This window comes from Papio anubis, chromosome 18 (genome assembly GCF_008728515.1).
Source record: "Papio anubis isolate 15944 chromosome 18, Panubis1.0, whole genome shotgun sequence".
In the NCBI taxonomy this organism is placed as follows: Eukaryota; Metazoa; Chordata; class Mammalia; order Primates; family Cercopithecidae; genus Papio; species Papio anubis.
In genome coordinates, this window is record NC_044993.1 from 66,074,133 (window position 1) to 66,100,183 (window position 26,051).

Genomic DNA, 26,051 nt, shown 5'->3' on the forward strand with positions numbered 1-26,051 from the left:
AGAGAAGACTTTTATTTGCCAAATTATCCTTCTTATCTTATCTGTAAAGAGAACAAGGTACTCTTTACAAATACATTTATACACTTTTCCAGGTCTGAGATCAAGTCTTGATTATTCTTACCAAGAGTAAACAAAACAATCAAACAAGCAAACAAAAGATCCCACTGCAGGAAGCATTTCTATATCTGAAAACAGTACACCCAGGGGTTTTCCAGACTTGAAGGAAAAAATAAACCTATTTCTAAAGGTCATCTCCTCTCTCTTCAGCCCCGACTGCTCCCCACAAAGGAGAAGTAGGAAATCAAAGACCTTGACACGTAACCGTTAAAGCCATCTTCTTTCTCATTAGCATTAAGCCCTGTCCTTGAATCCTGTCTCAGTCAATATCTTGGTCCATCACACAATGATAAAAACAACAACGATGACGGTGTGTCTGAGGATTTACTAGCACCATGCACTCTGCTCCTATTAGCTCATTAAATCCCCAAATGCCTAAGAAGCAGGTATTGTTATTATGACTCTGCAGTTAAGGGAACCTAGTTTTAAAGAGTTTAAGAAATGTTGCTGTTGTGACATCTTTGAGCTGAATCTTAATCTCAGCACTCTTATTTTTGGGCTGAATCGTTGCCTTGTAGAATGTTTAGCATCTTACCAGTCTTCTACCAACTAGATGGCAGTAGCAACCCCCTCTGCCAGTTGTGTTCAAAAACATCTCCAGACACTGACAGATGTTCCTTAGAGGACACAATAGCCCCAGCTGAGACCCTCTGCTCTGTGGCATAGATAAATAACCCACTTATTTAACTCTAGAACCCATATCCCATATCACCATGGTATCGATTACTAATTCTGGATCGTATATATAAAACATTTCTCTCTTCAACCCACTGTCCAGGAGGAAGTACAGTCTTCTCTATTTTTATAGAGCCACTTTCATAAGCTTCCTTTTCTATTCCTTTGCTGTCATTTTTGATCCTTTATAATCTGACTTCTCTTGTTAAATAGCATCCCTCATCCACATCACACAACCTGGCATTTCTCTCCTCTTTCTCCTTCTCTCTCTGTCTCTCCAACCATTCCATTCCATAGCTCTAATGATCAGCATTGCACCCCACGACTTAGACCTACCCTCTTCGTAATCATTTTAATCTCTGTGTTCTCTGGCTCTGTCCTCACCGCTCTATACTTCCTCCCATCCTCATCATGCAAATATACTCACATTATACAAATGCCATGAATTTTTTTTATTTTAATAAACATTTTATTGGTCTATAGATAAAGTTTATTTATTTGGGCCTGGCATGGTGGCTCACGCCTATAATCCCAGGACTTTGGGAGGCCGAGGCAGGTGTATTACCTTAAGTCAGGAGTTCGAGACTAGCCTGACCAACATGGTGAAACCCTGTCTCTACTAAAAATACAAAAATTAGCTGGGCATGGTGGCGCACACCTGTAATCTCAGTCACTTGGTAGGCTGAGGCAGGAGAACCGCTTAAACCTGGGAGGCAGAGATCGTACCAAGTCACTCCAGCCTGGGCAACAGAGTGAGACTCTGTCTCAAAAAAAAAGAAAAAAGAAAGTTTATTTATTTGGATAAAGTTAATTTTCACTTGGGGTTTCTTGTTTACATTTAGGACCTCAGGGCATATTTGACAATCTACAGACCACATTCGAAGATCTCTAAGCTAATATGGACATTGTGCCTATTCCTAAGACAAATGTCAGTCACTCGAGACCACGTGTTTTAGAATTTTGAGTAATCCTCAGCTTGTCCTCAATATGGGTGGATGAGAGATGGGAGAAAAAGCTGACAAGACAGCTGATTGTCTTATCAGAATGGCAAATTCTGATTCTAACTTCTATTTCAGAATTTAATCCTCCCACACATCAGTGGCAAGATTTGATGGTGTTAGTGTGGTTATAATTACCAGAGACTCTGTGTTTGAATTTGAAATTTTAAAGTAGATGGCATACTCCCAGACCGCATTATTTCAAGATGATTTATATGACATTCACTGAAATATTGGAAAAGTCCAAGTTCTCTTTCATTTTTCTTTTACTCTCTAATTGCTAAAATAATAAGAAAAAAAATTACTCTGCTTCAAAATTCTTCATTACTCACCAAAAACCATAATTTCACCTGTCAGAGGTAGATATTTAGATTTAATTAATGGAAAAACAGCTATCAAATCTTGAGACCTGTACTTCTGTGTGACAGTGTATCCATACAGGCTTTTAGTTGCAAATGGCAGAAACCCAACTCAAGTCAAGTAAAGGAGTAAATTGATTAACTCCTATACTAGGAATTCTTAAATTCCTAGGGGAGTGGATTGGGAGATTTGGGCACAGCTAGACATAGGGATTTGAACTATACCTTCGGCACGTTCTTTGTTCTCATTTTGATCTCTACATGGCTCCTTGCATGATAACCAAGAAGACAAACAGCAAGATAATCAGTGGAAACTCCAAATCTAAGATATTTTTAGCTTTCTGTTTCAGAGAAAAATCTACCAGCTAGGAAGGCTCTCAGGGAAGTTTCTAATTGGCTCGTTTGGTTTATCCCTGAACCAGTTATTGAGTTCAGGCTGGTAAAGCATTTTTATTGACCAATCCTGGGCCATCAAACTCAGGGTTTGAGATTTAAAGCTCTATTAGGACCACACAGGATGTAGAAATGGAAGTTCCCTAAAGTAAAAGAGTGGTGCTATCAGAAAAGTGGGAAATGGATACCAGTAAGTAAAAACAAGATACATTTATCTCAGGCACAAATTTTTATTCCTTAAATACCCTGAGCTGTGTAATCCTTCCATTAAGATCATTCTGCTAAAGATCAAGACACCTGTATTGAGATGGGAAAATAGGGTCTGGAGCAGGAAACCTAAGGACTTCCTACAACTAAATCAAATGGAAACACTTCAGCTATGACAGGAAATATCCTCTCCATTTACCTAGGGTGTAGGCTGAGTAAATGACTTTGTAACTTTACCTCATCCTCTTCATTGACATACGGCGTACACCAAGCAACCAGTGGAAACCTCTAGAGGATATTTAAACCCCAGAAAATTCTGTAACTGGGCTCTTGAGCCCCTATGCTCAGACCCACTTCCACCTTGTGGAGTGTACTTTCATTTTCAATAAATCTCTGCTTTTGTTGCTTCATTCTTTTCTTGCTTTGCGCTTTTTGACCAATTTTTTGTTCAGGATGCCAAGAACCTAGGCACCCTTTACTGATAACAATATTAAGGCTGGGGGTTAAATTTTGTCTTAAAATTCGTTGCTTCATTTCTACTATTTTCACAACCTTTCTCTGTTCAATCTGTCTCTTTCAACAATTCTAACTAGAAGCTAATTCTAGGGAGGGATAACTCACAGGCTGTCTTTTTCTCTCTTTTCATCTCCTTGATTTCAGAACTTCCAGAAAGAAAGAGGGAATGGCATTCCTACCTGACAATAGTTCCTTCCAATAAGCTGTCTTACTTGTTTATTCTTGCAATGGTGCTCTAAGTAATCTATTTCTATCAAATTTTGTATTTCAGGTTTTAATATACTTTCTTCATTTTGATCTGTACTATCCAATATGTTAAACACTAGACACATCTAGTTATTTAATTTTTACATTAAATTAAGTAACATTAAGTCCAAGAAAACATTCCATTCTTCAGTTGTATTAGCCATGTTTCAAGTTCTCAATACCCACAGGTACCTGGAGGCTGCCATATTGGGTAGCACAGTATAGAACATTTATATCATCCAAGTAAGTTTTGTTCAACAGCACTGATCTAGATCAAAATGTTTTCTGTATTAAAGATAAAATTCCATTTTTCTAAATATATCTTCCAGCCGTAAGTCGCTCAATACAAGTAGAAACTTAAACTTAAAATGATAAGGAGTAGTATATGTACAGCGAGGATTGTACACTACAAATGATGGACCATTTATAATGGGTATTTTATTTGTTTATTATTTTATTTTTGAGATGGAGTCTCACTCTGTTGCCCAGGCTGGAATGCAGTGGTGCGATCTTGGCTCACTACAACCTCTGCCTCCTGGGTTCAAGTAACATTCCCTGCCTCAGCCTCCCGAGTAGCTGGGATTACAGGTCCCCACAACATGCCCAGCTAATTTTTGTATTTTTTAGTAGAGACGAGGTTTAGCTACGTTGGCCAGGCTGGTCTTAAACTCGTGACCTCAGATGATCCACCCACCTTGGCCTCCCAAAATACTGGGATTATAGGCATGAGCCACTGCTCTCAGCCTATAATGGGTACTTTAATTAGTATTATTAAATACTCAATTGCATTTTTTAAATTTACCATTTAGTTTCTAGTAAGTTAAGCATTTCTTATTTTCTTCATTCTTTCAGACTAAGCCACAAGCTTATCAGCCTTAACTTCCATCACTTGATCCCCATTTAGTCTACATTTTGGCCATACTAAAATTCCCAAAAATTTTAGAATCTCTCATAATTTAAGTCTTATTTGGTAGTCCCAGTGCTGAAATAATCTTTCTCCCTGTCTCCCATTTATTCATCAATGCTTTTTCTCTACTCCTCATTAGATATTGGCTATTTGCTGCAATACCCCTTTATATACCTGCATTAGGGAATTTATCACACACTGTGCAGTGATTAGCACTTTGTATATGCACCTCCTTTATTCCTGTCTCTTAGGAGCAGGTACTGTGTGTGGCATCCTCCCAGCTCAGCCTAGAGCACTATGCCTATTACATATAGGGCTTCAATATCCGTTTTATATGTTGAAGTGGGTTACAGTGCTATTTAAGGCCCTCAAAATTGTGACTTTGATGTAAACCTCCACCTCATACCTGCTGCTGTTACATAGATACTGCATCCCAGCCACCTCAAACCATTCATTCATTGTTCTCCGGACACACCATGCACTCCCTATCCTCACATTTTTGTGTAAGTTTCTTACTTTCATTGGAAAACATTCTTCTTTCCCCCTAGTATTTCTCCTTCACCGCCAAACTCAAATAGCCTCTCTGGAATCGTACCCAATGCCTACTCTGTTCCCTTCTCCCATAGTGTTCTGTCTTTGAATAAAGTATTAAAGTATTTATCACAGCCTGATTTTCATCACCATTAGTTGTGTCCAAGTCTGTCTCCCTCACTAACTTGTGACCCCTTCAAGGACACAGACTATGTCTTACTCATCTTTATTTTTCTCTTGCACTTAGCACAGAAAGTTACCCACAATTGACACTAGAAAGTGTTTGTTGAATTGAATTGCTGTGCAAAGAAGTACTTCCTTTAAAAGACGTGAAAGAAAAAGAACAGTGACAGCTTCGCCGAAGAGAACACAATGAACTGAAAAGCCACCAGCTTTGATCAAAACCCTGCCCCAGGAACTCTCCAGCTGCTCAGACGTGGTTTTCTAGCATCTGTGGGAGCTGTGGAATCTCAGAAAGGGACAACATGATCAGGGCTGAGGGAGGAAGAAAAACCCAAGCAGACCAGAGGCAGTGACTCTGCACGCTGTAGTTTATTAATGTTTGGCAGAGTTCACTTACCAGAACACACAGTGGAGAGACGCTGAAACCCTTGGCAAATGGAATGCTTAGAGGCTCCAGGTTTTATACCTGTGTTTAGTTCTCATACCAAAAAAGAGAAGATTTTTGTAGATAACATTTAAAACAATGGTGAGAGGTTAAAAATAACTATCTAGTCTCAAGCATCAAGGAAAATATTCAAGTGTTTGGAATAATGGAAATCTCCATCCAGAAAAGATTATAAGTATCTTCTCCAGGGATAGCAAATAAAAGAGATGGGCTAGTAATCACCCTTTCCAACGGCTATGACATGTGATTGTAAAACAACCGCATAATTATTTCTTGAAGAGTGAGGACACAACCTCAGATTCTTTCCCAACACAGTGCCAACACCACAAGAGTTCATCTGTGAGATGAGATTATTTGCTATCCCATCTCACTTGTGAGATGAAGAAAGTAAAAGCCTGAGGGGAAGGGAATCCTCCCAGGTGACTCAGTGAATTGGTGTAAATTCTATCTACATCCTAGTTCGGTTACCTTTCCATACACCATGCTGCTCACCTACTTGCTCCTTTCCTGGTCATAGCTCTTATAATGATGTGTGCATTCCAAACAAAGCATGCTTGCCTAAAGCTCGGAACACTTGATGGTGGCATATATAACTTCTCATCCACCAAGAAGTCTTATGATAATGCTTGTTCCCCCAAGTCAAATGTTTTCTGACCAGCCAATCTTTATCCTAAAATAAACCACAATCTTTTTCTTGGATATCAGCTTTATTCTCAATTCCCTGATACGGCTGCACAGGGCACTCCCTGGCAGGCATTCTCAGAAATGAGCTTTGCTGAAAATCTTCAGGCCTCCAACCTACCCTGAATGCTGCTGCTCTACATCAAGGTTGCCCGGATAAAGCCTGGGGCTGCCAGAGGATGCACAGCCTGGATTCCAAAAGCTTTAGTGCTTCCTCCCTCTTCCTTTTAGTGCAGCTGTTTGTAGAGCTTCCCAGAGGGAGGACTTGAAAGGGACTGTTAATAACCCTGCTCAGAGCTCCGGAGGAGAAATTAAGCCTTTCTGCAAATTCAGCATGGAGCTGTTTTTGGCAAGACAAAGATCTCAGATGGCCTCTCTGGCAATGGGGCTATTTAGAGCTTAACCATCTAAGTCTTTGTGCTGTGGATGAGTGTGACTTTAATGACCCTATTTCAGTTCCAGAGGTGGACGTCTGACCTAAGGTGGGCATTTAGCATTATTACATCATTCTGGTCAGTGATAGTGTCCAATCTGGGCTACTGAGAGGCTACCCTGACACTTCTCCTAAAATTGATTTTTATAAAACAAAAACAGCAACAACAGAAACTTCGTCTCCTCCCTTCTGGGAATTTATGTTGTCATAGAAAGTTTAGAACTGGTATTTTCAATGTTTTAAACATTTAAGGAGAGTATTCCTGAGAATTAAGTGGATACAGAGAAAACAGTTTAGAGGTTGACAAATAACATTACTTGGTCCCTTGATTCAACCAGGCCTGAGCTTCATCTTTGTTCAAAGCAATTCCTTGGTGCAATAAATCTGTTTATTTGCTTAGTGTGGTAGAGTTAAGTTTCTGTTGCTTGCAATTTCAAGTGTTCTGATTAATAAATCTGCACATGAAAAATAAGGGTTATAGGGCCAAAAGAAATTGGGTAATCTAGGTTCAACAATATTAAACACTGGAACATTCTTCTGACTGAAATTCCTCAGATAATTTATTATGCAAATGCATTCTTCAATTCTCCGAGAGCATGTAAGCTGGTATATAACAATGTCTTGGAAGATTATGTAATTTATGATTCAGTGGACATAATTGTAAATGGGAAATAAAAATCATTGGTAATGTTGAATCTTCTGTATGACATTAGAAATATGTATATTTTACTATTGTTTCATTTAGGTATATCTTAGACACAAAGTGTAAATAATATTCAGTATTATATACGTGTTTGGTAGAAAGAAAAGTCCGATATTAATTTCAAACCTCTCCTCACTGAGAAATTGCAGAAAACTCATAGTCTAGTCAGAACACTGAGCTAAAATGTATTGAGTGAATGTTATATGCTAAACACAATGCCCTTTAGATGCATTAATTCATTTAATCACCATGACAATGTTTTGCAGTGATTGCAATTCAATTCCCATTTGACAAATCAGGAAACCAGGGCTTAGGGAAGTTAAGTGACTTAATAGTCATGTGTTAGTTGCAGAATCAGGACTTGATCCCAAATCACTATGATGTCATTGCCCAAGTTTTTAAACACTGCAATTAGAAAGCTTTTTCTGTTTGATCTAAATCCTTCCATTACTCTCAATTGTACCCCGCATTTCTTGTCTTTTGCTGATCTGTTTGGGAATGTTATTTCTTCATATAAATGTCCTTATTACAATGAATAGAAATTTATTAGGAGTTACATATGAAATTTTCCAAATTTAGCTTATAGCATCCTCTCGGTTTCTCCTGGATCCTATCACATATTTGCCACTGGTTGATTACAACCCTGGGAAAGTTTCTTGCACTTTCTATCCTTTCACCTGCTCTCATTAATCTGAGTATCCCATTGGGGTGAACAAGGGATGTATCTCCCAGATCCATCTTCATGGTAGGGTGTGCTGCCCAGCTATGAGAAGTGTGGCATTGGGGAGCTCCAGCTGTCATTTCTTGCAGGATCTGTTTCAGCTTCAGACAGTACCCTCGAGTGAGACCACAGGCTTCCTGGGGCAGCCTGAAGCCAGTCTTTAAGCAAGGGCAAGGTATACATGCCTAGTCATTTCAGGCCAAACTGAGTCAACTCATGGACAACATCCTCTTAGAGCTCCCTGCCTCATTGGCCAAAACCCTACAGTGGCCTGCATTGCTTTTGACTTCTCTCTTCTCAGTGCAGCTTTCTCCTCTTCTTTTCACAAATGTTGATCTCTAATAAATTGCTTTTCAATCTGCATCTCAGAGCACCTGCTCTGAAGAACACAACCAGCAAACTCATGGGCTTGCCTCTGTGTTCAGAGCCCAGATCCTTTGCAACATTTCTATATAGCCTTTCTTTTTGATGTATAAAGTCATTTCACATTGGGTCCCTAGATTTATTCACCCAGTCAACAAAAATGTATTAAGCATCTCTAATATGCCAGGTATGTAATTTAATTAATTGAGCATGTACTATATATCAGGTGCTATGCTAAGAAATTGAAACACAGTGATTAATTCAATCCCCTTAATGATAAGGAAGCAGGTTTGAAGAGGGTATGTTATTTGGCAAAAGCACCCAGTAAGTAACGGCAGAGTCGGCATTCAATTTCCATTTGCTCCAACTCCAAAGTTTACACTCTTTCTACCTTTCCTTTTTACGTGGCCAAGACTGTAGTCAGATATATCAGGGTTTAAGTAGCTTATAATCTGTCTATAAGTGGTTCAAGTGTCTTATGAGCTGCACACTTGGTGACTTACAGCTGTGCTAAGCGGATACCTTAGAAATATAAAGAAATAACTTCTAAGACTCTTGACTCAGAACTTAGTTCATACTATGCCAGGATGGAGGGGATCTTTCCTACAAAATTGTATGCCTCCACCTCAGGGAAGCACTTCAGGAAATTCAGTGGGAATCTTTGGTTTCTGAATTTCACGATTTCCTGGGATTCCCTATCTAGAGAAGAGCTTGTCATTGATTTAGGGTTTCCTCCTCTGAAAACACCCAGTCTGTTCTTCTCTTTCCATGGCTTTTCTCTGTGATCCAGCCCACTTTCTCCTCTATGAACACATGAAAGCATTGTCTAATTGGCAGGAAATCATTAATGCAAAGGGTACAAATAAAAATAATGATACTTATTATTAGTAGTAAATAATAATCATCTTAAATAGCAATAAGAAATAAAATAATAATAGCAGTGATGACAATGGTAGTAATAAATATAACTTCCATGAGCGGTTACCATAAACCAGGTGCCATGCTAAGCACTTTACATAGATTATCTCATTTAATCCTGAAAACAACCCTTAACACTGGATATTATTAATTCCAAATTTTGCAGCTTGTCATTTATTTAGAAATGCCTAGAGTTGTTCTGTATAATGTGGCAGCCACTAGTCACATGCAGCTATTTAAATTTGAATTCGGATTCATTAAAACTAAATAAAGTTGACAATTTAGTTTCTCTAACTGCTCATGTTTTAAGACCTCAAGAGCCACATGCAGCCAGTAGTTACAGATGGGGCAGCACAGATGTGGACAGGCCCATCATCACAGAAAGTTCTATTGGATAATGCAGGTCCAGAGTGTCAATTGCTTGTCCATGTTCAGCTAGCTGCAAGGAGGCAGGCTGAACTCTAAAGCTGTGGCTGCCTTCATCATCAATGTGGTTAAATGTTAGGCTAAAACGCATCCCTTGCTGAATATTTGCTTTCTGTCCTTAAGATAGACATGAAAACATTTTTATTTCTGGTTCAAGAAAAGATAAAATGAGAACATGACCTCTCTTTCTCTTTTCAAAGCCGAGTAACTGTCCCAAGGAATCCAACCCAGTGAACTTCATCCATAAGAATAAATTTTTTTTTTCCCATTTGCACTGAGTACCTGTGGTCAGTAGAATAATACTCCTTCAAAGATGTCTGTGTCCTAATCCCTAGAACTTGGCAAAGAGGAATTAAAATTGCAAATGTAATTAAGGTTGCTAATCAGTCGATCTTGAGAGAAGGAGATTATGTTGCATTATCTCTCGGATTCTCTTGGTTCATTGTAATCAAAAGAATTTTTACAGGTGAAAAAAAGAACTGGGGTGGAGGGTCAGAGTGAGGCAATGTGAGACAGACTTGACTGGCCAAGCCACTGCTGGCTTTGAAGATAGAAGGGTGATAAGCTAGGGAATGTGAGTAGCCTCTAGAAGATAGAAAAGGCCAGAAAACAATTCCTCCATTAGAGCCTCCAGAAGGGAAGACAGCCTTAGTGACACCTTGATGTTAGTCCAGTGAGACTCATTTTGGATTCTGGCCTCCAGTGCTGTGAGATAAGCAATTCATGTTGTTTTAAGTTGCTAAGGTCTTTCTTCTTTATTGAAAAGTATTAAAAATAGAGCCGGGGTCTCCCTATGTTGCCCAGGCTGTTCTCAAACTCCTGAGCTCAAACCATTCTCCCACATTGACCTCTAAAAATGTTGGGATTAGAGGTATGAGCCACCGTGCCCAGCCTAAGTTACTAAGTTTATGGCAAATTGTTACAGCTGCAACAGAAAACTAACGCAGCACCACTCATAGCCCAACACTATTAGAGGTGTTAGGAACAGAAAGACCTTGTGGCATCATTTCTGTATATTTTAGCAGTTAGTCTAGCTGAAATTCCTTTCTCGTGCCCAAAGTTGGAGCATGGAGGCTGAAAAAATTGTCCACGGTAGGCAGAAGGTTTGCAGAGAAAATCAAAAGTAAAGGCAGAGAATGGGTTATCACTGACTGCCTTCAGAGAGTACCAGATGGCAGTTAACTTTGTCCCTAGTTCCAGAGTACTTTTAGGTCAGTCTTTGAAGATGAGCATTTCAAATATTCTTACAGGCTGCCAAGGGTGAAATAGACAGGTACCCAATGACGACTCTCTTCTTCCCGGGGCTACGGAGTGAATAATAGAAGAAAGGGAGAATAAATATGTGTAAATGTGGTTCTTGGTGATTAAAGTTCATATTATTAGTCTGGCTGACTGACCAATTAGTAATCATGTATCATGTAGCCTCACCTCCATAGATTCTAAATTTATGGTTGGAACCTAAACAGTGATTAGAAATAAAAAGAAAGAGGGAAAGAAAAATGCAACAACCAAGAACTTTCTCAATGCCCATTTTCTCAGGTTTTTTGCTGACCCAGAATTGCATAAATAAATAAATAAACCACAAATAAATAAAATGGCTTACTGCCCAAACTAGAGAGTGTAAAAACAGAGCTCTTTGAAATGTACATAACTGTGGAGTACTCCAAGAAATTAGACCCTTCCCACCTCACTTTCCACCCTCTGGCCCCCAAAAGAGAATAAAACAAGAAAACGACTATTACAGATGCTATCTGCTTTGTTCTTTAGCCTCACTCTGACACTATCTAATTTCACTTTAACACAAGTTACAGAAGTTTGGCATTGGGTTTTCTTTCTTAGCCCAACCAGGAATGAATGAGATAGGCAGGAGATGGGTGGAGACAGAATTGAATGATACAGGTACACCACTTTGTTATAACAAAAGAGGAGGCAAGCTATTAAGTGTAGATATATCGAAGTGTCTCAGTTTGAGGGTACTTGGAGAAGGCATGCAAAATGCTACATATGGAGAATGTCTGAGAGCATCTTAGAAATTTGTGTCCAAAATGAGGGGTTGCAGTCACTCAGATGGGTCATTTAAGGATCCTCCATTTAATAATAAAAGGATGGAGGCACATAATGATTAAAATATGTGTATGCAGATTTGGCATGTAAATTGGTGAGCTTTTCCAAGAAGGTTTTTCTTAACCATCAGGTTGTGCTGAGTGCCCCTCTCTCTCTGCTGACAGACCTCCAGCCGTATATACTTCTCCCAAAAAGCCATTAGCAATATCTGCTTCACTCCTCGAGGCCAGGTATCATGACTTATTAATATGTGTGCTCAGGGGTGCCTCCTGAAGCTTGCAAATGATATATTTAAGGGTACCTGTCTTAAAGGAAGAATTGCTGGGGGGAATTATCTTAAAACTGTGTTTCACAGCAAGTACTTTATTCTCTTTTTACATTTTAGAGTGTGCAGTGAATCCTCACTTAATATTGTTGATAGGTTCTTGGAAACTGCACACTTAAGTGCAGTGAACTAGAATAAAACCATTTTTTTCATCAATGTTATACAAAAGAACATTGAAGCAAGCAATGGTATTCGAGGACCTGCTGTACGTCATTTCACTTGAAGTTGGAATTTCTGAGAACCTGTCAATGCTGGTAAGTGCACACTTACTGTATGTTCATGTGGAATGATTTTGCATGTGGAGCTAATCCAGTTTTGGAGAGGGTGAGGTCAGTCAAACCCATGCCCCTACAGATTCATTCTTCTGCATTTCAAACCTGTGGATCTTGCCTAGCCCAGTGTCTCATAGGCGGCAAAATTGCAGCAAATGTGGGTTAACCAGAATGAAAAGTCTTACAAATATATCAAAATCACTTATGTGGACTACTGTTTTCCTGGATGGTGCCAAATTGGATTGTTTGTAATGCAAAGGATAAATGCTTGAGGGGATGGATACCCATTTTCCATGATGTAATTATTGCACATTGCATGACTGCATCAAAGCATCTCACATACCCCATAAACATACACACCTACTATGTATCCACAAAAATTAAAATTAAAAAATGCTATTTGATACCATCTATGTATCTGACTGAAGCTGTAGAAACGCAGACTCATGGCCGGACGTAATGGCTCATGCCTGTAATCCCAGCACTTTGGGAGGCCGAAGTGGGTAGATCACGAGGTCAAGAGATCGAGACCATCGTGGCCAACATGGTGAAACCCCATCTCTACTAAAAATACAAAAATAAAAACTTTAAGAAGAATTGTGTCAGAAGGGGGAAATATTAAGTAAACCTACACATTAACAAATAAATTAATGTTTCTAGGATTTGTCATTCTGCCATGTGATGTCAGCCTGCCGTGTGATGTGTAATGATTTCTGTTTCCTATCATTAAGATTCTTTTCCCCTTTAAAGTTTCTCTTTGAGTCCTTTCTCATTATATTAAAAATGGTGTTCAATGAGATTTGTCATGGGATGCAATTTTCTCTTTCTTTTTCTCTTTCCTCTTATTCTTTGCCTGTTTGCCTCTTGGAGGCTTTTCTTTTTCACTCTCTCAGGATCCAGACAAGCAGACTACACACAGAAAGATGACTTCATTTCTTCACCAAGTGTTTCGTGAGTGTCTGCTGCATGCTGGACACTAGCAAAGGCAGAGGGAATTCAACCATAACTGAGATGAACACCAGGTATCCAAGGGCAGGAGGAAAATCTGGAGAAAGGAGCTGGGAAGTCAAGTGATGGATGATTTCAAGGAAGGCACAATAGAGAGCTGTTGGGGTCCAGGAGAAGAAGTGTGTGTTTCTGTCTGGGTGGAGTGGGCAGAAGCAAGCAAACAAACAAACAAAAATGGTTCTTCTTTGGCATGGTAGCTCACATCTGCAATCCCAGCACTTTGGGAGGCTGAGACAGGAGGATCACTTGAGCTCAAGAGCTCAAGATCAGCCTGTGCAATGTAGTGAGACCTCATCTCTACAAAAAATGTAAAAACTAGCCAGTCATGATGGCATGCACTTGTAGTCCCAGTTATTCTGGGGATTGTAGTAAGAGGATTACCTGAGCCCAGGAGATCGAGGCTGCAGAGAGCTGTAATTATGCCACTGCACTCTAACCCACGCAACAGATCAAGGCCCTGTCTCACAACAATAACAATAACAACAACAAAATGGTTCCATAGTAGAAGGAATGCCCAAGCTGAGCTCTACAATGCAAGTCAAGAACACCTGGGACGATGTTGGGAAAAGGAAATTCAAATTCTGTATCAGACTTCTTCATAATTCCTGTCATTAAAGAACTCTCAGCCCACTTCCCTCAAAGCCTACCATCAGCCCAAACTTCCAGTGGAGTACATAATTATTGTTCAGCTCCACGTGTAATTTTCTTTTTGGAAACACTTGATTGGAAGATGATTATGAGAGGGTTAATGAAAAAAAGAGCCCCTAAAAATGCTAAACTCCAGGATGGCAGATGATGGAGACAGAGGATCCCTTGAATCTAATTTAAATTAAAAAGATGTTTTTGAAACCAAAAATAAATCTTGCTCCAGAGTGATTACTAGATAAAACATTTCAGTTAGTGGATGGTGGACTGGCCCATATTTCATGTTTCCAGTCAGTGTTCACTCTCTGTGCTACCTGAAGGTTCTGAGTGTTAAGCTGATGAATGTTTTGTGACTTTAAAAGACCATTTATCACCACTACAGCTAATGCAATTTTCCGAAGCATAATCCAAAGGCGTTTTGTGAAAAGCATTTTCTGCCTGAAAGTGTCCCCATCGTCACCTTTCTAGACTGCGGGTGGGGGCCACCCAACTTCTTGAGGCCTGATGATTATGTGATAGGATATGGTTTTCTGCTCCTTCACCTCTTTTTTTTTTTTAATGTTTATTTTAGATTCAGGGAGTACATGTGCAGGTTTTTACTTGGTACATTGTGTGTTGCTGAGATTTGGTGTACAAATGATCCCATCACCCAGGTAGTGAGCATAGTACCACATAGGTAGTTTTTCAACCCCAGCTCTCCTCACATCCTCCTCCCTCAAGTAGACCCTGGTGTCTGTTATTTCCATCTTTGTGTCTTTATGTACTCAGTGTTTAGCTCCTGCTTATAAGTGGGAACATGCAATATTTGGTTTTCTGTTTCTGTGTTAGTTTGCTTAGAATAACGGCCTCCATCTGCATCCATGTTGCTGCAAAGAACATGCTTTTTTCCTTTTTTATGGCTGTGTAGTATTTCACAGTGTATGTGCACATTTTCGTTATTTGATCCACTGTTAATGAACATCTAGGTTGATTCCATATCTTTGCTATTGTCCTCCACTTTTTTGTTCTGGCTTAGCCCCAACAGGCTCCCTGTTTCCTCCCTGTTTTCTTGTAATCCTCGTCCCCTGCCCTGGTAGAAATAGCGATCATGGGATATTGTTATGTGTATATTCACATGAGAATTTGATGCTTTGGAAAATCTCTCAGTAACTAAAAAGCTGTTTTTAGAAGACCAAGTATAAAGGAAGAGCAATAACTGGGTGAAGATGGCACCTGGGTAAGGTGGAAGCAGAGGGGAGATAGATAATGAAAGTGGAAAGAAGGTGGACCAGTAAGAAACTCATGGGCATCTATGTAAAGTGACTCCAGTAGTACCTGGAAGGTGGAATCACACAGAGATTCACATTATCCCAAGGGGCTGCCTTGTCAGCTACAGATAAGATTAATCCATTTCTACTCATAGAGTCATTAAAAGGTTTCAGTGATATGTCTAAGAATTATTGTGTTGATAGGTAGGAAAGAATGTTATTGCAGTTAAATGGCCATGTGTAAGCCTTGACAAAATCAACAGTTCCTGTTTCATCTGGATTGTTGGGTTCACTTACATTGCACAGGTTGTAAGGTTTGTTTTTAATAATTTTTTTTTTTTTCTTGAGATGGAGTCTCGCTCTGTCGCCCAGGCTGGAGTACAGTGGCGCGATCTCGGCTCACTGCAACCTCCGCCTCCCGAGTTCAAGCGATTCTCCTGCCTCAGCCTCCTGAGTAGCTGGGACTATAGGCGAGTGCCACTACAACCGGCTAATTTTTGTATTTTTAGTAGAGACAGGGTTTCACCGTGTTAGCCAGCATGGTCTCGATCTCCTGACCTCATGATCTGCCTGCCTTGGCCTCCCAAAGTGCTGGGATTACAGGCATGAGCCACCACGCCCGGCTAATAAAATGTTTTAAGCGTACGAAAAGCATGCAGAATAATAGGAAGAGCACCTGTGCTCACTCACCCCCACATTGTCAAACCTACATTTTATTACATCTGCCTCAGATAATTCTTCTACTTTTTAAAAAAATAAAATTCTGCAGATAGGCCCAGAAATTCTACTCTTGGACATTTCCTCCAAGTAAAATGAAAAGTTATGGTTTCACAAAAATCTGTACATGAATGTTCAGAGTGGCTTTATTTATAATCACCCAAATCTCACAGCAATCCACATGGCTTCTGATGGGTGAAAGGATAACAAATCATTGTATATCAATTCAATAGAATACTACTCAGCAATTAAAATCAGTAAATTACCAATACACACAACAACATGGATGAATTTCAAGTGCATTTTTAGTGAAGGAACACATACGCAAAGGCTGTGTGACTTCATTTTCATATTTCAGAGAAAAAACTAACTTTATAGATAAAAAACAGATTAGTACATGCTGAAGGCTGGAGGTGGAGAGAACTGACTACAAAAGGGAATGAGGAAATTTAGGGGGTGATAAGCCTGTTCTGTATCTTGATTTTGGTGGTGGCTACATAATAGTGTTTGGCAAAACTCACAGAACTGTACCCCATGATGAGTGACTTTTACTGCATTTATTTTTTAATTTAGTAAAGAAGAGAAAAAATAGTAACAAACATTTATACAAAGGCAGGGTGTTGTGTGTGTGTGTGTGTGCGCGCGCGTGGGTGTGATTGTAAACTACTGAGAAATCATAGGAAGAAAGGTGCTTGGTTTTCTGAGTACATGGGATGTAGTATCCACAAATATGGAATGGAGGCTCATGTGTATGTGGGGTTGAGAAACAGTGCTTTGTAAGATTTTTTTTTGGAGGAGTGATGTCCTAGCCAATATCTGTGAGCTGAGTAGACATTCTCAAGCAAAACGTCTTGTAGAAACTAAGTAACAAATGTAATAATAATAGCACATTTGCATGGGATGCTTCTTCTGTGCCAGGTATTAAATTAGGTGCTAAACATATTTTATCCTATAGATCTGCAGTACAAGTATTATCATGGCATTTCACTAACGGACAAGTACAGGTGTGGGTAAGTAAAGTCACTTGCCCAAGGTCAAAGAGAAAAATATGACGAAAATGAGGTTCAAGGTCAAGTTTGTGCAACTCCAACTTCCACCTGTGATATGGTTCGGCTGTGTCCCCACCCAAATCTCATCTTGTATTACAGCTCCCATAATCCCCACGTGTTGTGAAAGGGACCCGGTGGGAGGTAATCAGTCATGACACAGGTCTTTCCCATGGTGCTCTCATGATAGTGAATAAGTTTCATGAGATCCGATGGTTTTATAAAGGGGAATCCCTGCACACAATCTCTTGCCTGCTGCCATGTAAGACGTGTCTTGCTTTCCTTTTGCCTTCCACCATAACTGTAAGGCTACCCTAGCCATGTGGAACTGGGAGTCCAGTCTCTTTTCTTTACAAATTACCCAGTCTCCAATATGTCTTTATTAGCAGTGTGAGAACAGATTAATACAACCTGCTTTCCATTCTGCTATACTGCCTTGTGTTCCTTCTCAGAGCCCCAATCCCTCAGATGAATTATCCTGGAGAAGAGATCATCTTAAGGGTTTTCCAGTTCTGATATACTAAAATAAAAATAAGCTTTATCTGCTGGCCCAAACAGACCCAGAGAGGTCAAGGTTTCCCTTCTTCATGCCTTCCTGCAGCCTGTTGTTAAATGGCTTATCTTTCCATTGCTATGGTTAATATTTTCACTGAGCCAAATGATGCTTTTCTTCAACAAGTTTTTACAATAATAGGGAAAGATTGCCATAAAAGGGAAGGTATGAGTGAGTTCCATTAGAAGATGAGCAGTTGTAGCACAGAATTGATTTAATAACTACCATATGGAATGTACTACAATCATAACAATTTGCCCATCTTTTGCCCTATCTCCAAATCCCAACTACCTACAGTTACAAAATTGGAATTTCATCTTTTATTAAAGTAGAAAACAAAAAGATTATGGTCTTTTAAAGATAATATGAAAATTATATTTATATACATATACACACATATACATATATATGAGTGTATACACACATATATATGTGTACCTGCTTGCTTGTGTTCATATAAAAAACATATCTGCCTATATACTTCTTGTACTAAGTAAGGGAGTTGGAAAGAATCTATAAAGCAAATTCAGAGAATGCTTGACAAGGATGTCTAGACCATTCATTAGAGAAGTAATAGTCTTTGTAACAGTGGTGCTGGGGCAATTGAATAGCTACATGCAAAAGGATGAATTTTGGGTCCTATCGTACATGATACACAGAGCATATTTCAAAATGCATCAAAGATCTAAATGTAAAAGTGGAAACTATAAAACTCTTAGAAGAAAACACAGGTGTATATCTTAATATAAAACAGATACATTGGATTTCATCAAAATTAATAATTTTTGTGCATCAAAAGACACTAATAAGAATGTGGACAGAAAAGCTAAAGAATGAGAGAAAACATTTGCCAGTCATACAGATGATAATATATAAAGAATCCTTAAAACTCACCACCAAAAAGTTAAATACCCCAATTTAATAATTGGCAAAGAACTTGAATAGGCATTTGTCCAAAGAAGACATTCAAATGACTAATAAGCATATGCAAAGATGTTCAACATCATTAATCATTAGGGAAATACAAATAAAAATCACAACAATATACCACTTCACACTCACCAAGATCACTATAATCAAGAGGACACGCAATCACAAATCTTGGCAGGAATGCAGAGAAATTGGAACTTTTAATGCATTGCTGGTGGCAATGTAAAGCAGTGTAACTGCTGTGAAAGTCAGTCTGGCAGTTTCTCAAAAAGTTAAACATGTGGTTACCACTTGACCAGCAATCCCATTGCTACATACATACCCACAAGAACTGGAAATATCTATGCACATAAAAGCTTGTGTATGAATGCTCACTGCAGCATGATTCAGAATAGCAAAATAGCAGGTACAATGCTAATGCCCATCAACTGATGAATAGATAATCAAAATGCAGTATATTCCTTTGATGGAATATTATTCGCCAATGAAAAATAATGAAGTGGTGATACATGGTACAACACGAACACAATTGAAAATATTGTGCTAACCATATACACCATGGCATACTATGCAGCCATAAAAAAGGATGAGTTCATGTCCTTTGCAGGGACATGGATGAAGCTGGAAACCATCATTCTCAGAAAACTAACATAAGAACAGAAAATCAAACACCGCATGTTCTCACTCATAAGTGGGATCTGAACAATGAGAACACATGGACACAGGGAGGGGAACATTGCACACCGGGGCCTGTTGCAGGGTGGAGGGCTAGGAGAGAAATAGCATTAGGAGAAATACCTAATGTAGATGATGGGTTGATGGGTGCAGCAAACCACCATTGCACGTGTATACCTATGTAACAAACCTGGATGTTCTGCACATGTATCCCAGAACTTAAAGTATAATAATAAAAAAATGCAAAAAAAGAAAATATTGTGCTAACCAAAAAAAAAAATAAATAAATAAATAAATAAAGGCCAGACACAAAAAGCCACATATTATATGTGATTTTTATGGAATGCTCAGAATAGGCAAATCTATAGAGACAGAAAGTACATTAATAGATGCCAGGTCCTCAGGGGAAGCAGGAATACAGAGTGACTATTGATATGTTTAGGGTTTCTTCCGGGGGTGATGAAAATATTTTAGAATTAGATAGTGTTGATGGCTGTGAAATCTCGTAAATCTGTTAAAAACACGAATATTACACTTTAAAATGGCTAATGTTATGATATGTGCATTATCTATTAATTTTTTAAAGTAAATTTAAAGAAAACATGTCCTCATTGTAAAAATGAGCTAAAGAGAAATATCTAATATAGAGAGAAAGAAAAGTAGATGTTATGAAAAAAACTGGCTTTACATTTATACAAGGTAGGTGAGCGAAGGTTGGCTGATCACCTATCAAAGTGTTTATACTATCTCCTTCCTAACAACTTGCAGGTACCTATACACCCCCCACTTTTATCCTAAACTATAGACGCCTCCAAGCAGATGTCTAATGGATGTTTAAAAATCAAAAAGTCCAAAGGTAAACATTTTCCAGACTATATCCATTCTACCTCCAAATGAGCTACAATAGCTTCCCCATCTCAGTTGATGCCATTGCATCCTTTCTATTGCATAGACCCGACTCCCAGACCTGTGCTCCACTGCTCAATTATTCTCACACTCCACTTGCCATCCACTGGGAAGTTATTTTGTCCCTACCTTCGGAACATAACCTGAATCTGGCACTTCTCCTTGCCTTAACCGTCTCCATCCCAACATGAATGACAAACATCTCTCTTGTCTGGATTTCCTCACTGGCTTTCTAACTGGTCTCGTTGGTTCTGCCATTGCCCTAAAACACAACAGCCAGAGTGTACCTTTGAAAATGGAAGTCAGCCTTGTCATTGTGTCTCAAATCCCTTGCAATGGATTTTTCTCAGAGGAAAATCCCTACAAGAGCTTGCCACCAGTAACCTCTTTAGCCTCTCCTCCTCCCATCTCCCCTTTGCTCCCTCTGTGTTAGGGACAATGGTCTCCTTGCTGTTATTCAAACATGTCAGGGACCCAGTAGCTGCAGCCACAGGGCCTTTGCACTGGTTTCTATCTAGACCCCCTATTTAAACATGCAGCTCCCTACCCCAAACATGCCTGACTGTGCTTAATCTGTCGTTTTTCACTTATGAGCACCAAGGATGTGAGCTGCATGAGAGCAAGGACTTTTATTTCATTTATTCATGGATGTATCCTTGAAGATGCTTACATGCTAAAAAGACGGAAGAAAGAAGAGAGGGAGGGAAGAAATGAGAGAGGGGAGGAAGGAAAGAAGGAAAGAGAGGAGGGAAGGAGGGAGGGAGAAAGGAAGGAAAGGAGGGAAGAAATGAGGGAGGAGAGGAAGAAAGAAAAGAAGAGGATGGAAAGGAAAGAGGGAAGAAGGGAGGCAGGAAGAAGGGCAGGGAGGGAAGGAAGGGAAGGAAAGAAGGGAGGGAAAGAAGGGAGGGAAGGAAGGAGGAAGGAAAAGAAGGAAAGAAAAAAAGGAAGGAGGGAGGGAGGGAGAGAAGGAAGGAGGGAGGGAGGGAGGGAGGGAGGAAGGAAGGATGGAAGGAAGGAAGGAAGGAAGGAAAAGATTAGACCATATGATCTCTAAGCTTCTTATTTATGAAAAATAGCTCAGGCTCTGGGATCTAAATGACTAATGTGAATAATCAACTATGTGTTATGGCTGTGTGTCATTGCTAAGTAAATTATTTAAATCTCTGAGCCTCAGTTTCTTTACCTTCAACTTGGGGATAATTCCATTAACCTCATGGCATTGTTATGAGGGTTACTGAATCAGCAAGAAATTCATCAGAACTTCCTCTGGCCAAGGTCTTCCTCCATGATAAGACCTCACTAACTCTCTGGGACCCAGTGCCATCGACATGAACCTCAAAAAGGTTTCCACAGAGCTGCTCAGCCACGAAGCTCTTCTGAGGAGGAAGTTGCTAACACTGTGATGGGCTCCATTCTGTTTCTCTCAGCAGGATCCCCATCCTCCTGCCTGTTCGAGTGTGTCCTCTCAGCAGAGTCAACAACAAGGTGCCTTTCTGGTCGACTGATTCCGAAGCATCTTGACTCACACACTGTGATGTTTCCCATGCAGTGTCATTTTTTAAAATATCTTCCAATAGTCCTTTTGATTTTTTTTTTTTTTTTTTTAAGAAAAAAAAACCTCAGTAATCAGTTTTTCTCAAATTTTCCACTTCATGATCCTGATTGGGTCAAACACTTGAAAATTATGTTAAGAGGCCCGGATCAAAGTGAGTCAAATTGAGTTGGATCTAATTCCCTGTAACTTCCAGGCCACCGTCACTAAATGCAAAGTCGTCTTGTGGCAGCCTAGCAGGGGGAAAGTTACAGACGTTCTCATCCTAATAAAAAATGGAGCATTGGCTGGGCTTAATCTCAGAAGCTAGAGGTGGTTTTGATTTATTAAATAAGACATCAGTAAAAAGAAACAGCCCAAGCAAGCCTTCTCTGGTTAAACGTAAAATTACATTAAAAGCAGAAAGCAAACCCACGTCCTAAGGAGAAGAGAGTTGGACAAAATCATTATAAGGGAATGAAAGAATAAAATACACAACATAACTGGTGGCAAAAGGAGGCCTTAGTGAAAAGGTTCCATATATTTAAATGGTTAGAGTCAATATCATAGAAGACAAGAATGGAAGAGCACAAATTCACCTTTGGACATATAAAATAGAATTAAGGCTGGGCGCAGTGGCTCACGCCTGTAATCCCAGCACTTTGGGAGGCCAAGGTAGGCGGATCACCTGAGGTCAGGCGTCCAAGACCAGCCTGGCCAACATGGCGAAACCCTGTCTCTACTAAGAAATATAAAAATTAGCCACGTGTGATGGTGGGCGCCTATAATCCCAGCTACTAGGGAGGACGAGGCAGGGAGAATTGCTTGAACGTGGGATGTGGAGGTTGCAGTGAGCTGAGATCACACCACCGCACTCCAGCCTGGGTGACAGAGTGAGACTCCCTCTCAAAATAATAATAAAATAGAATTAAAACGCAGGTAGAGTTTATTTCCAACATTTTATTAGGATTATTTTCAAACATAGACAAATGAACATTTATATATGTGTCACACAGAGCCAACAATTGCTCAAATTTGGTCAAATTTGCTTTATGTATACTTATCTTTCTTTCTCTCTCTCTGTCTATACACACACACACACACACACACACACACATATGTCTGTGTGTTTATTTGCTGACCTAGTTGAAAGTAAGTTGCAGACATCATGACACTTGATTTCTAAATACTTCAGCACACATCTAAAAATCAGGACATTCTTCCACATAACTCAAATAGGCTTTTAAGATCATGGTCCATAAATCTTTCAGATCATAAAACTCAAGAAAAAATATTAACTTTACTGTCTGTAAATTGCCTTTGGTTTAGGATGACTTTGGGAGAAACGCATTTTGATTTTGGCTTTGTCATCTCACTAGGTCTATTTGGTTTGTGTGATTTATTCTATAGAAAGGATGGAATGGCAAATCTGGGTTGCCCCTTCCCTCAAAAGACTGGACATAACATCACTCTCTGGGGTTTCAACTATGACATCGACACCTGGAAAATTAGAGAATGGATATATAATATCAGCCTAATGAAACATGATGGTGGTGAAGCCTGTAAGGCTGGACTTGAATCAATATGTTGGAAAAAAGTCTAAGTTCTTCGAAAGTTGTTGGTAATGGTTAAGAAAGGGAGACTAGAGACTCCCATGTTAGTGTCCAGCTAGGCACCACACCAAGGAGATTGGACACTAGCAAACCTACACTCCACCCTTGCAGTGTTGGTTTAGATTTTGTCGGGCGTGTTTAACCCGAGTGTGATGATAGGTGTATCTGGAGATCACCGATTGTTACCATAAAACAGGCAATTCCTCCATTTAAAAAAACAAAATCTCTCCCTGCCTTGGCTTAGAATCTTATGCTTACCAAGCAACCTTTGGAAATGACCTGGCATCTCCTCTAGCTTCCTTGGTCAGCCAAAATAATTATCCAAAGTACTTGGCTGGTCCAATTTTTATGTTTATTTCATGAATTGGCCTCCATCGCCAAGCGTCCTCATTCATTCATTCATTCATTCATTCTCTCACTCAGTGTCAGACCCCTACCAAGTGTGCTTTATGTTGATGACTCCTCCTTCTCCTCCTCCTAACTGATCTACAAGGAATTACCTCATTGAATCATCTCATTTTTTTCTTTTCCTTTTTTTTTGGAATGCTCAGTGTTCATCTTTGATCTGGAACATATTCTCCTTTCTTCATTAGGAGCTTTTTTCTAAACTTTTATTTTTTAATTTTATTTTTCCATAAGTTACTGGGGTACAGGTGGTAATCCTCCCATCTCAAAAGTGTTCTAAGGTAGACACATTTTCAGCATTTTAAAAATGGACATTGAAGTTTAGAGAGTTAGAATCAGAATCTGAATTTAACCTGAATTGAATTCAGGTTAACCCTGGGCCGATCAGACCTACCTACAACACTAACAAGGAGTTTCTGAACTTTCAGAACAAAGACTCCCTTTTTGGACCACGGTCACAGCAAATTTTAGGAAAGTAAATTTCACATGATTAGAACCCAGAGAGCTGGTCAGTCAGTTTTTTCCAGTCAATACCTCCTCTTCTGTATCAAGGCATAGCTTTATCTGAGACTCAAATGTGGAGTAAAATCTTACTGGATTCCAGTGAGACATAATTCTGGGTAGTCTTGTTCAACCAGGCTTAATAATTACTGTAATATCTGAAATAATACACTGGAGGGTCATTGGAGGAGGGCAGGTGGAAAAGGGAAGGAGAAGATTAACAATCTAAACATCAATGTAAACACTTGACTAGCACTATGGAACAAAGATATTGTATAAAAAGGTTATAAACATATTACATATATTCAATAAAGTAAGCTCAGAAGACCCTCAGCTTGGAAACACTTGGTCAACCAACCGTTCACTTGATTCACCATATATATTTGAAATACAATTGCATTTTTTAAAGTAAGATTTTATAATTTTAGATTGAGTCTTTTAGGCTGCTTGTCTCCTGGTGGGAGACAAGCATGAGTTTTTTATTGCTGCCTAACAGAGCACCACAAGCTTACCAGGTAAAAACAATACTCATTCATTACTTCGCAGGTCAGGAGGATGAAAGTCCAGGCACGACACGGCTGGGCTCTGTGCTCAAGGTCTTGTAAAGCTGAAGTCAAGGTTGAAATCAGCCTGGGTTGAAATCTCATCAGAATCTGGGTTCCTCTTCCAAGCTCATTGGTTGTTGGGAGAAGTTACTTCCTTGTGGTTGTAAGACTGAGGGGCTCAACTCCTAGAGGCCACCCCTCTCTATTGGCAGTTCAGGACAGAGCGACTTGCTTTCTTCCTTGAGGCCTACAGTGGGAATCTCAATGATGTCACACTTTTTGAAGGTTTGTCTGATTAGGTCAGGCTCGCCTGGTATAATCTCCTTTGCTGTCACCTTAAAGCCAGCTAAGTGACCTAGCTATGGGATTGACATCCCATTGTATTCACAGGTCTTGCCAACACTCAAGGAAAGGGGATTATTCAAGAGTATGAGTCATTGAGGGTGGGGACTTGAGGTCATTTTGGAATTCTGCCTACCACAATTTAATACTGCTTATAACTGCTCCTTTCTCTTCATTTTAGCTAATATTTCTCCAGCTGAAACCTTTAGCACATCACCCTTACATCTCCAGAAGTGCTTTCTGCTGGGTGTTCCAAAACTTCCCTCTCCACACGAGCTAGCACACTGCTACCAGGTTCATTTTCCTTGCTCAGAAATCTCTAGTGAATCTCCAATCACTCAATGAATGAAGTCAAAACCTTTTTCGGGACAGGTTCACCACCTCACTCCACCCTCCCTGCCAAATTTATCTTCTCTACTTCCCAGTTAACAATGTTTATGGGACATATAGGTTTTAAATTAATTTTGGACAATGAGAACTTTAACAGGTATAAACCCACACTCCATTTCTCACTGTTGGCTTAGATTTTGTACTTAATTCTGGGTGTAGCTGATGTTCAGAAGGGAGGGGTTGCCAGAATCAATTCAAATAATACTTAGGTGATGGTGCAGGTTACCTGCTTGCATGAATATCCAATCTCCCTCGGATATTCCAAATAACCTCATAACAGGAAAAACAAACAAATGGACTCACATTTTAAGTCACATAAAAGGAGCCAAGCTCATTAGCCATTCTGAGAATCTGGCTTCATTAGCAGGCGCGCAGAGGGCCCAGGTAGCTATTAGTGATATTCCTGCCACGAAAGGGTGTGCCCAGGACTCCCAGAGACGATTTAACTTCCCTAGCCTACTTCAAAATGAGATTTACTCAGTTACAAATTGTACATGCTAAATGAGCAAAACTA

At 39.6% G+C, this 26,051-nt stretch overlaps 1 long non-coding RNA gene across 1 annotated transcript in view; it reads right to left on the reverse strand.

The window, feature by feature from the left end:
• LOC103880292 overlaps positions 1-26,051 on the reverse strand; it is a 77,096-nt gene that overhangs the window by 40,060 nt on the left and 10,985 nt on the right. The window contains exon 2 of the long non-coding RNA XR_641250.4: positions 11,071-11,126. This is a non-coding gene — a long non-coding RNA (uncharacterized LOC103880292). The remainder of the gene's footprint in view (positions 1-11,070; positions 11,127-26,051) is intronic.